We start from the raw sequence: 11,940 nt of genomic DNA on the forward strand, positions 1-11,940 counted from the left end.
GCAGCAGCTCCATCCATCTCCATTAGCAAACCTGCCTCAAAAGGGGTCAGGAATCTCAGCTCCTGCCAGGGGGGTCCCTGCCACTCTCAGGGCAGCTGCTCAGGGCCTCATCTATCATGTACCCACACCACGGGCACAGCCAGCCCCCCTGGCCTGGGCATGAGCAGCACTTCTGTCACCAGCTGGGGTTCATCAGGTTTGGTCCCTACCAACACCATCTCACAGCCTGGGGAAGGAGCATGTCACATATCCAAAGGGAAGCAGGAGCCTGGGGACTCACCCAGGGCTGAATTTTCTCCAGAAGTTCCCAGCAAGCTGGGTTAGAGCACTGGGGATTCACTGGGAGAGCTGCAGGGCTGTAGCTCCAGCTCCTGCTGCACCAGGGATGGGGCAGCACCAACACGGGGTGATTCCTGGGGCAAAAGGAGGGAGTTGAGCAGGGGGTGCAGAGCACAGGGTGCCCCTCAGGGCTGGCTGGGGCAGGAGAGCAACCACCAAAGCCAAAAGGTGCTGAGCCATGGGTGGCAGTGCCCAGGGCAGGGGCAGCCCCAAAGGAGGCTACAAGCCCTGCTGCCAGGGAGCAGAGAAGCAGAGGAGGCAGGAAAACTTAGCTCACCTCCAAACCAACAAACCAACCCTTTAAGAAGCCTTTTCAGGGAAGTGGAGGAGCCAATCAAACCCAAAGAGTTGCATCTGACTGTGAGGAGGGGAGAGAAAAAAAATCCAGGTCTATTAAAAATGATGAAAGACACCTCGACAGTGTCCTTTTCATGTAATTAAAAACCTATTTAAAGACCTGCCAAATGTTTACTAATTAAATGAGCTCCTCATTCTGCAGCTATAATGAAAGAAAGTGATTGTGGTACTTTTAGCAAATCCCAGGTTTTTAAAGAAATAATTACTTTATAGCAAATGAGTCACTAAATTAAGCCTTTCTTTACCTGCTGTTGTTTTTGCTCATTTTGTGCAGGAAGTTGAATCCTGAGATTACCTGGGGTGGGTTTTGCTTTTGAATCGTGAGTGTTTCAAAGGAAAACTGACTAGAGAAAGAAGTAGGGACTGTTAGTGGGTCCCCAAAACTTAGGATGTGGCTGGTGTGATGTTGGAACAGAGCAGAAGGTGCCTGTGTGGCTGCTCAGCCACTGCACTGTGGTGGATCTCCAGCCAACCATCCCACTCTTGTTCCATCACTGTCTCTGAGACAAATGAGGGTCACCAAAAAGCCTCTGCACCTTGGGCACAAGGGGTCATAGTTCTGGTTAGTAGGGATGTTTCAAGGTCATCCAATCCATCCCACTGCAATGAGATCTTCAACTAGATCAGCCCTCAGAGGGAGGTTGCCCTGTTGCTCATGGAGTCAGTCACAGATCATGCTGACCAGCTGAGGAGGAGGCACATGGTGGGGTCTCCATCCTTGGAGGTACCCAAAAGCCAACTGGACATAGTCCTGGAGAAGCTGCCATGGGTGCCCTGCTTGAGAAGAGGGAACCGAATTGCCTCTAGAGGTCCTTTCCAAGCTCAGGTAGTCTGGAATTCTGTGATGACCAGCCTGAGGAGCAGGAGAACAGGAAAGATGGTCTGGCAGGAGAGGTGACACTGCACAGCACAGCCCCACCTGCACATCTCTGCTCTGTGCTCAGATGCCATCAAGAAGTCACGTCACATCCTGGTGCCCTGCCTGCAAAATAGGGTCCTCAGCTCAGACCACAGATTCCTCCATCCCCTTGGTGAGCACCTGCAGAGACCTGAGGTGCTGCAGCATCACACCCCAGGGCTGCCCTTGCTCCCCTGCACAGGTCTGAGCTCAGACACAGAGGGAGGGGAAAGGAAACCAAGCACTCCCACCCATCTCATCAATAAACACCCATCATGAGAGCTTCCCTCCATCTCCTCCTCCTGCAAACACTCTCAAAAGCAACCCTGGCCAGGAGAGGGGTCTTCTTTCCATCCTGGAGCACACAGCACTACACAGAACCTGGCTCCATCAACCACCTGGTGCTGGTTTTTCAGCCCAGCTGTGTGTGGCCACCTCAGCCCAACAGCTCCACCAGCTTCCAAGGGGAGACACAGACCTGGGACACAAGGTCACTAATCTATGGTGACACAAGGAGAACCCAGAGAGAGGCAGGGAAGGGGCAGCAGTGACAGAGCACCTGACAGAGCACCCTGTGGGCAGCAGCAGGGCTGGCTCCAGGGGCCTTTGATAGCAGATGGGGAGTCTGATTGCATTGGATGATAAGGGCTTAGGAGGCTTATCTCTGATCTCCACTGGCTCCTGGCTGAGCTGGTTTTGTGAGGCTGCTCTGCAGGGAGGTGTTACATGAGATTTATTAACAAGATGAACTGCAATGCTGGGAAAAGCTACTTCTGAAAAATGCACTTCCCCTCTCACACACACACAGGATGAACCTGCTCCCTGTCGGAACATGCTCAGCATCTCCTCTCCCCAGGGCACTCCAGCAGATCTGCTCCTTCCCTCCCAGTGGCCTGGCTGAGGTCCCTTGGTGTGATGGGAAGTTGCTGTGTCCTTGCCCAACCATCCAACAGCCTCCAAAATGTCTGTACTTGCCAACAACAGCAAATGGAAGCTCCTCAAACATCAGGCACCCAGGGCAGAAGCAGCTGTGTCCCCATGTCCCCAGCACTGTCACAGCCTGGCCCTGGGACCAACCCCAGCTAATCTGGGACCAAATCCATTGGTTGTTCCCTGAAGCAGTGGCTGGCACACCCTGTCACTGTGCCTGGGAGCCTGACCATCTCAGAATCCACAGCCCAGGGGAGCTGTTGAGATCAACCAAACCCCAGGTCAGAGCAGAGCAGCTGTGTTGCCTTTTAGCAGCACTTGATCCCAGAGACTGAAGCCCTTGCTTTGTAACCTGACCTCCCTAGGAAGCCCTGTTGGACTGTCTGGTCCCCACATGTGACAGCAAAACCAAGCCCCAGGGCCACAGACCAACAAGCCTTGGTCTTTCTGCATCAGCACGTGGGTTATTTGCAGTAAATGAGGCTCCAGGCAGAGGACAGAGGTGGTCATTGTGCAGCTCAAGCTGCACAGGAGCTGCTCCCATGTCTGTCTTCAGAGCCTGGGATGAGCAATGAATTCAGCAACCAAGCCACAATCCATCCCAGCTGACTAAGGGCTGCCCGTGCAGCCGGGATCCGAGCACAGACACCACTTAGCCTGGCCAATTTCCTGTGCTGATGCTTCACCCAGGACTCTGGCAGGAGAAACTCATTAATTACAGAGGCTGGAATTGTCTCTCTGCTAGATAAGGTGGAAGCCAAATGCAGGTCAGCAGCTCGATGTGCCCAGCAGAGCAATAAACTGCCAGTGAGTGCTGCTAGAAAGCAGCCTCAGCAGGGGATGGCACGAGTGCTGCGTGCACAGCTCACCCTGGCCATGGGCTACAGGCCTTGGAGGGTGGCAAAATGATGCCTTGGGGAGGAGAAAGGCTGCCATTCCCAGGACTTTATTGCCAGCTGTAGAAGAAGCTGCTTCTGCTCCCCTCAGGCTCTTGGCACCTGCTTATTTGCACCCACTCACTTGCAGGTGCTTTGCAGAGGAGAGCCCCAGGGACAGGACCAAACCCCTCTGTGCAGTGGTCACACATCCCACCCCAAAGCAGGGCAGAAGGTGGGACCTGACCTCCTGCACCCAAAGCCCAGCCCAGAGCCTGCACTGTCACTGCTCTGAGCCCTGGTGACCCTGAGGGGATGAAGGGGCTGTGGAGAGCACAGAGTGCAAAAACACCACAAGGTGCCTCTCCCATTCCACACAATATCCTTGGGGGGTTAATACTCTGAGGCTCTTCCTCACCTTTCTGAACCAACAGGATGAAGCTGCCACCCCACAAAGAGGCAGGGAAGTTTCCAGGATCACCCTCAGATGCCCACCCAGACGGGCACCCTGCCCACCAGTCCCTCACCAGCTGGCCTCCCATTCCCCACCAGCACCACATCACCTCCCCATCCCTTCCTGTGTCCCTCTTGCCCCTCCAAAATGTCTCTCCTCCACAGCTAGAAGAATTTGCTCCAAAATTCAGTCCTTCCCAGGGAGGATCAGCCACCACACTTCTCCCAGTTCCTCTGTATCACTGGTTTCCCACCCCAGCTGACCCTGAGCCCAGGAGCTGCAGATTCTACAGCCACCCAGCTGCTGACCCTGAGCTGGAGTGAGGAGTTACCTTTACCCCCGGGGTGCTGATGCAACTAAACTTGCCCTTTTGCTCATCACAGAGGCCCAGCTCTTCCTGAGCCATCAGCAACTCCTGGTTGATGCCCTGGGGATGGGGCTGCTCCTGCTCAGTGCCTCAAAGACAACATCACCTCCCTCCTTTCAGCACAGAACATGCTACAGAGGCCTCCATTCTAAAAATAATAATAATAAAACCCATCTTCCATCTGCTGTACAGCACTGAGCACCTTCTTATTGGTGGAAGATAATTATTGAGACAGAGGGGAGGGCAGAAGCACCAGCAGAAGGGTTCCTGCTGGAGAGCAGCTCTATCCCACACCCTGACCCACAGAGCACCACGTTAGAGCTGCTGCAAGAAGCCCTCTGCAAACACACAGGTCACCCTGCCCTCACTCAAGCCTCTCCCTGGTTTCTAGTACTTAGAAATCAGCTGAAATCCCCCAGCACGAGGTCTAAGAGCCCTTCTGCTATTTCTGTGATGGTTAATTAGGGCTGCTGGTTCTGTCAGGGTTTTACCAGCTGCAGGTACAACAGCTCATTAGCATCACCCACATCTCACCTCTCAGTGCCCACAACCTCCCCTCTGAGCCACAGCTCTGCAAAAAGAGGCACTGGAGACTAGAAAAGGGGGGGAAAAAGAATCTCTAAAAAATTATTTTGGCTCCCAGCCCAAGCCTCTCTCTTTTTAAGATGCATTTCAAGAACCCGCTGGTTGGTAACCTCCTGGAGATACAAGGGAGGCTGCTTGTCAGGGGCTGACCTGAGCTGGATTAAATTGAAAGCCAAGTTGCTGGTGGTGGGAATGAGATGGGAAAGGGCACCTTGGAGAGGCTGCAGTTGGGGAGGATGGGAGAGGTGTGAGCAGAGAAGCCCCTTCTGCAGCTCCAGCCAGGAGAGGAGACCCTGGGTTTGGAGAGCCCTGAGCTGCTCCCCTCAGCTCCTGCTCAGGTCCAGCCCTGAGCCTTTGCCAGGGGACATCTGAGGGCTCGAATGGGTGCAGCCCCAGCAGCAAGAGCCCCCATGCCAAGGCAGCCCCCCCAGGGTCTGCCCCACAGCACCTGGACACACAAGTCGGTTTTCAAGGTGTTTCATGCAGAGGTTTTTCCCCCAGCCCTGCCCAAACACAGAGCAAATACAGCTCATTTCCCTCTGCAGCCCCTTTCCAGCAGCACCAGGAGGAGCCAGGCAGGGCTCTGCTCCTGCTCCTCCAGCACCTTCACCCAGCAGAGCCCCTCACAACCTGCCTGTCTTCCTTGTCCCACACAGACCCTTCTCACCTCCCCACCCTCAGACAGGAAGGCTTGTGTTGGTTTTGGACTGTGTTTTGCATCCTGAAGCAGGGGAAAGGGGCTGTTCACAGCTCCAAGCAGCTCCCAGCACAGCACAGACACGTGGGAACTTGAAAACTGGATAAACTGGGAGCAAACAACTGCTAATCCCAGCTCAGCCACTGAGGGTGCCTGTTGCTTGGGACACACCAGTCACTTTGCCTTTCAAATTTCCCCTGTTTTGCAGTATTTATCTTCTGCATGAATTTTTTTGGGGGGAGGAATGTATGGGCAGAGGAAAACCAAACCAAGTATTCCCCAGCAGCACTTTGCAGTTTCCTCATCCATCAATGTCCTACAGCCTTTCATTTCACCAGAGACAAACCAAGTTCATCTGAGTTTCAGCCCGTGACCCAGGAACATGATCATTCTTGCTGAATATCCTCTCATGAAAACATGAACCACCCAACTGAGCTTTCAGCTGCTTAGAACTTACCAGCTGTTCCTGCTCCTTTTCCCTGCAGCCCCAGCCCTGACACCTGAGCACTTCACCACCAGCTGAAAAGCAGTTTAATTTTTAATGGTGCAACACAACCCTTGGTTGCTCCCAAAATCAAGTGACACGTGTACACACACACACACACTGAAGCACACCATGGCACATTGTGAGATGAAAAGCCAGGGAAGACAAGACACAAAAGAGCTTGAAATCCCAACCCCAACAAGCCTGGGTTCATCTTCACAGACAAGCACATGAGTTTTGCTGACCCCTCGTTTGCACTAATTATCAACATATCATTTCATAATCCTCAGTTGCCAAAATATGAAAAATAACCCCCTTGGTTTCCTTCTATGTATTTAAGCCCTCACCTCTGTGTCTCCCCAGTGGCTACAGCCTTTGGCTCCCTCACTAAAATCTGTTGCTCTGATCCTGCAGCAAATCCAGACCCATGGAGGAGCTGAAAGCAGAAAGAGACTCATATATATATATTTTTTTTTTTCCTAGAGTTCAGACTGGGGGATGTAAAACTGCCCAAGCAGAATCAGCTTATGCCCCAGAAGCCCTTTCCCCAGCCCAGTCATGAACACCAAGCCATGCTTCACTTGCAGAGAGAACATCACTGATGGTGGTAAGACCCATGGTCTGATTGTCCATAGGCTGTGACAGCACCAGGAATCCACCCATCAACCCAAGCTCCATTCACAGCACAGCCACCAGGTTCCCCAAGCACACAGTTATCAAGGACACAGACACACAGGATCCCAACAAGGGTGGTCCTGGTTTGGCCACAGCCAGAGATCAACAGACAAGGCAGGTCTCAGGCTAAGTGAGCAAGTCACACCTGGTCAGGATCAACACAGCAAAACATGGCATGAACATGCACCTACTTTGGAGCTCCAACAAGGACCAGCAGCAGAGACCTGAGCTCAAACACAGCTCTGAGGGAGCAAGGTGGCCAGGCAGGCTGTGATGCTGGGGAAATGGCCATGGGCAAACATGCTCCCAGCTAGTCTGCAGGAGGAAAAGTCCCTTGGAACATCTTGGATCTCTCTGCAGTCTGGAATCTGACATGCCCTTCCCTTCAACTAACATGACACCCCAGGATCTCCCTCAGCACAAAGGTGTCTTATCCAGGGAGCATGTCATGAACATGAAGCTTCACACCAGCCTCCCCTGCCAAGCCCTGGCACTGGGGGTTTGTTCATGTGCAGCACAGCACCACCAATATTTGCCCCAGCTAGCAAGCTTTCAAATCCAATTGCTTTCCACCTGGAATGAAACCCAGTGCCCATAATGCCCTTTCCTTCCCCTACAGTCATTTTTTCCCTGTGTATGGAATCCTGAAGGCACCAAGCATGGGCAAGGGCTGTTTCATGCTGACTCCCATGGACACCTGCAGGGTGCTGAGCACTGTCCTCTGCCACTGCCTGAAAAAGGGCAGCACTTCATGTCCTACCCACATGTCTGAGGATTTGCAGAATTAAGCTCTTATAAAGTGTAATTATTATAATTATTCATAAATGTCATGGAGAGCTGCCCATGATTGCTGCTCTGTTTCACTCCACAACCAGGCAGGGATGAGCATATGAATGAGAAGCCTGGAACACTCAGTTTTTCAGCCATATTCCTCTCCAGAAGTTCCAGTTGCAGCACAAGAGCTCCTAGTGCTGCTGAGTTTAGCACTGCCTGGTGTGTCCACCTGCTGGACATCCCAGTGGAGAACATCAGCCTCACACCCACTCAGCTGCTTCTGAAGGCAGAGGAGGAATCCCAGCCCAGGGATACATGACAGTAATTTATATCCTATACAGATATTTTTATAGAAATATGGACAGTGAGGGGGGGTGGAAGAGGTGAGAAATCTACAATTTTTAGATGAGCACCCTTGAGAAATATCAGCTGGGGGAAAGGCTGAGCAGCCTCTCTCCTCCATCCCTCCTGCTCCTTGAGCAGGGATGTTCTGGCAGCTTGAGCTTCTTTCCCCTGCCCCTTTCTTAGCACCACAGTCCCAGGGCCGTGGCCAAGGAGCCCTGGGCACCCTCTGCTGCTCCAGAGGAAACAACTTTGCTCCTTTTAGCACCATCATTCCACACCAGGGCTGTTAAACAAATGCTCTGCACCACAGTCCTGAGAGATGAAACAATGATGGGAGGTGGTGGGGCTCTCTGTGGCATTGGGGTGGGGTTTTTACAAGGATTAATAATCCTAAACTTTCAAATCAGGCACTACCACAAGACATGTGGCTCTGATAATAAGTCACCACTGCATTTAGTCAGGATGCTTAATTAAAGCCACCAAGTGACCTTAACAAAGAGCAGCCTCCCTTGAATATCACAGAATGGTTTTTTTTCATTGAAGCCACAAACTTTCTCTTTTCCTTCCCCCTCCACCATCTCACTTTGAAGTGCAAGCCCCTAAATATCCTTTTATCCACCCATTCAAAGGGCTGTGCAGCCAAAGCTCACCTGGGAGGTTCTTTTCTATTTGCACACATCAAGGATTTCAGAGTCAGCCACAGATCCTTCCCTTCAGAAATCAGAATTCCAAGGCCACCCAAAGACCACGTCAGTGGGAACACCTTGGGTTTTGATGAATCCACAAATTATTGAATCTCCAGGGAAAAATGCACCAGGCAAAATGTGTCTGTACTGGCCTCTCTGCATGAGACACTTCTCACCTTCATCTCTGCAGTCACGTTCTTCCAGGTCCAATCCAGCCACAGCAGAGCCAGGAAAGCTGTTCCCTGCTGTTCCCTCTCAACCCTTTTAATCACAGCATGAAGCCAGGATTGAATGATGCCTTTTAGCCACACACTTTTTGACTGGACAATAACCCTCAACATCTACACTTGATTTTTAGATAAAAAGGGCCCAAACACTCCACAGTTCTGATGAATTCTGTGGATCTTTCAGACATACAACACTTGAGTTGGGAGGAAAATACCCAGAGGTGTGGGGAAGGATACTTGAATAAATCTATTAAAAGCAAAAAAAATAAGAAACCCCACCCCCCAAAAAAACCCCAAACAAACCCACTAGGCATATTCTCCTCTCAACAACAGGGTCAGTTTTCTTAAGACAGGCTCTTAAACAGGGCAGGACATTTCACTCCACTCCACCCAGACTAGAATTAAGTGGTTCAGAAGGGCTATTTAGCACTAAACATTTTCATTTTCCTAAGCAGAACCTTCCAAGATGAATCTCTTATGACTCTCTGTTTTCCAAGCCCCCTGGCACAGCAGCTTCAAACAGTGACAAGAGCAATTCTGACAACTTAACAAGCATATTAAAATAACTTGAGCTGTGATTCACTTTTATTTGCATGGCTGTGACCATGAGAAGAAATACAGTAAAGAATCAAGTCCACTCAGCTGAAATCAGCATTTTCATTAGGATCATCATTCTCAGTTATCACCAATTCTAACCCAGCCACCTTTTATTAAAGTAAAAAAAGGTTTTCAATCATTTAAATGAGATTTTGCACAATGGCAAAATGTAAACAAGAGGAAGGACAGCTTGGAGGAGGACACATCAACAGCTGAAATAACTAAGATAGGAGAGAAAGTATGACACAAACATGAACTGAGTTGATGCCAGCAGCAGCTAAATGCCCAAACACAACTGAACAAAGCACCTCCTTCATGTGTCTGCTGAGACTTCTTCTCAGTTCCAGATCTGCTCTCTGTTGCACTTTAAAGATGCTTTTTCCACACTCTTTAGTGCTTCTCTGTGGTACTAATACAAACTCTGAAGTTCAGACTCCTCAAAGCATCATTCTGAATTTATCCCCCAAAACTACAACAAGCAGAGTCCCCACCTTGCTTATGAACCAGGGTGGCAAGTACCCTGTTAAGCAGCCAACTTCCCAACTTCATCTTTTTAAATCCTCCCTTTTCTTAATATTTCACCCAGCAGGTCAGGAGACCTACCAGGTCACAAGGAAAACCTGCTATCAGCTACTGCTGAATTTGACTCAGCCTACATGGGGCTACAAGACTTCCAAGGAAAACTGGTGAGGACAGTCTTCAAAGAGGCATTTTGCTAGAAAAATGAATGGTTGTGGTGGCAAGATCCTGCCTTAACTAACACACTTGCACAACTAGAGTCCAAGCTGGGTATTGTGTCTGCTGGCAGGATGTTGGATGCAGTGGTTCCTATTTATTCTGACAGCAAACAATTAATCATTGCCCTAGAAAACAGCCTTGCAGGTTCTTTTCACACACCCCTACTCTTCAAGCAGAGGCAAACTGCCAGGCAACCTCTGTATCATTAATTACTGGCACTTAGACAGGTTGGTGTCCAGGGAACCACATTCCCCAGCTGATGGAAACTCCTGAAGCTCAAAGAAAAATCAAATAGAACTTTCCCAGCCTGGTTAATTGACACGTGGTCCTGAATTTATTGGTCTTGACACTTAAATTACTTTTCCATAATGTTCTACCAGGAAGTTCTTTCCAGTACAGTTTAAAATGGTCACAAAAATAGAAAGAATTATACCAGCAGGACTTCTTGTTCTTAATATCAGCAGGGTTTCTGCTTAGATGGGAATCTCAGCAAAGATTATGATTTATTTTTTTTTAAATCCCTTCTGACTTTACCTGCATCTGCAAAAATATATAGATTGTAATTACTTATAAAGAGCACTTTATAAATGGTTTTCTTCCTTTTCTCAACTTGCTATCATAAATTGTACCTAATGAAAGTAAGACAACAAAAAGTAAAGGCACATCACTTAATTATGAACAAGGTCTAGAGCTGTAGGAATTTTATCTTTCCATATATTCATAAATCAAAATGAAAACCAACTGACAAGAGAAAAATAGAGATTTTCTTACATATGCATGAAGGGCTAATTTGTAGCAGCTTCTTTAGCCCTCAAATGTCAAGAATATCAGTTTTAATTTCCTCTTTCATGTGGCTGAAAAACCTGGGGATGTGATATGTCAAGATATTAAACTTTAGTAACAACCTAAAAGGATAAGAACAGGGGGAAAAAACCCAACACAAAAATCTTCATTTCAATAAACCCAAGCAACTCACTGTGTAATTTTACTTATAAAGATAAAATCCCTCAGCTAAAACAAACCCTCAATATCACAAGCAAAGCAAAAACATGTTTTCAAATCTCACTTAATTTAACAAGCTCCCAATTCAGATGAACAGAAATTGTTCAAAGGCCAAGGAGGTGAAATCAATGTGGTGCAATCTCAGGGCTGCCAAATGCTGATAAAAGGATTAAGATATGGAATCATCCATGGATGTCAGCATGACTCTGCTTTCTATTGCTACACCACCAACTTGGACCAATTGGGTGCAGCTGGGTGGGTTTTTCACCCCCTGACAAAACAAAGAAATATGAATAAGTGAAAACCAATCATGTCATCATCAGCTTGAGCAACCAGGAACTGTCTTTTCAGATTAACTGTCAAAATTGATACTTAGTTCATAGCAAAGGAAACTTGCAAACCATGATGCAGTTGAGAATTTCATGATTTCTTCTAAAACTTGTCACAGAGTAACTTTAATGACCCCCCAAAAAAGTTCTGAACTGCCTTCTAACATTATCTGAGTCAGACCAAGTATAACAGAGAAGAAAAAAAAGCATCAGATTCAGAGGCACTGAAAATCCACAAGTCCTGGTTCATTAGTATCCCTGAAAGTCAATCTAAAAATCATTTGGTAATTACATAAACTTAGGAATTTTCTTTCATTCCTAATATACTAGTTGATATAATTCTTACATGAACACAGAGGCTAATCATTAAAAGGGATCAATTTTAAAAGCAACCTCAAGAGAGCTGTAACCTAGCTACACTTTTAAGTGACATTGTTTTAAAAGCATATATAAGTTAGTTGTCACCACAGGAATAATTTTTTCCTCCCCAAGTCCTGGAAGACAAAATTGTTCCTTGTGAACTTTCACGTCTTTCTTCCCTTGTTGATATGCAGGGGGAAAACAAGTCCCAGAAAGAGTTT

Source organism: Chaetura pelagica, unplaced genomic scaffold, assembly GCF_000747805.2.
Source record: "Chaetura pelagica isolate M959 unplaced genomic scaffold, ChaPel_1.0 scaffold704, whole genome shotgun sequence".
Taxonomy (NCBI): domain Eukaryota; kingdom Metazoa; phylum Chordata; class Aves; order Apodiformes; family Apodidae; genus Chaetura; species Chaetura pelagica.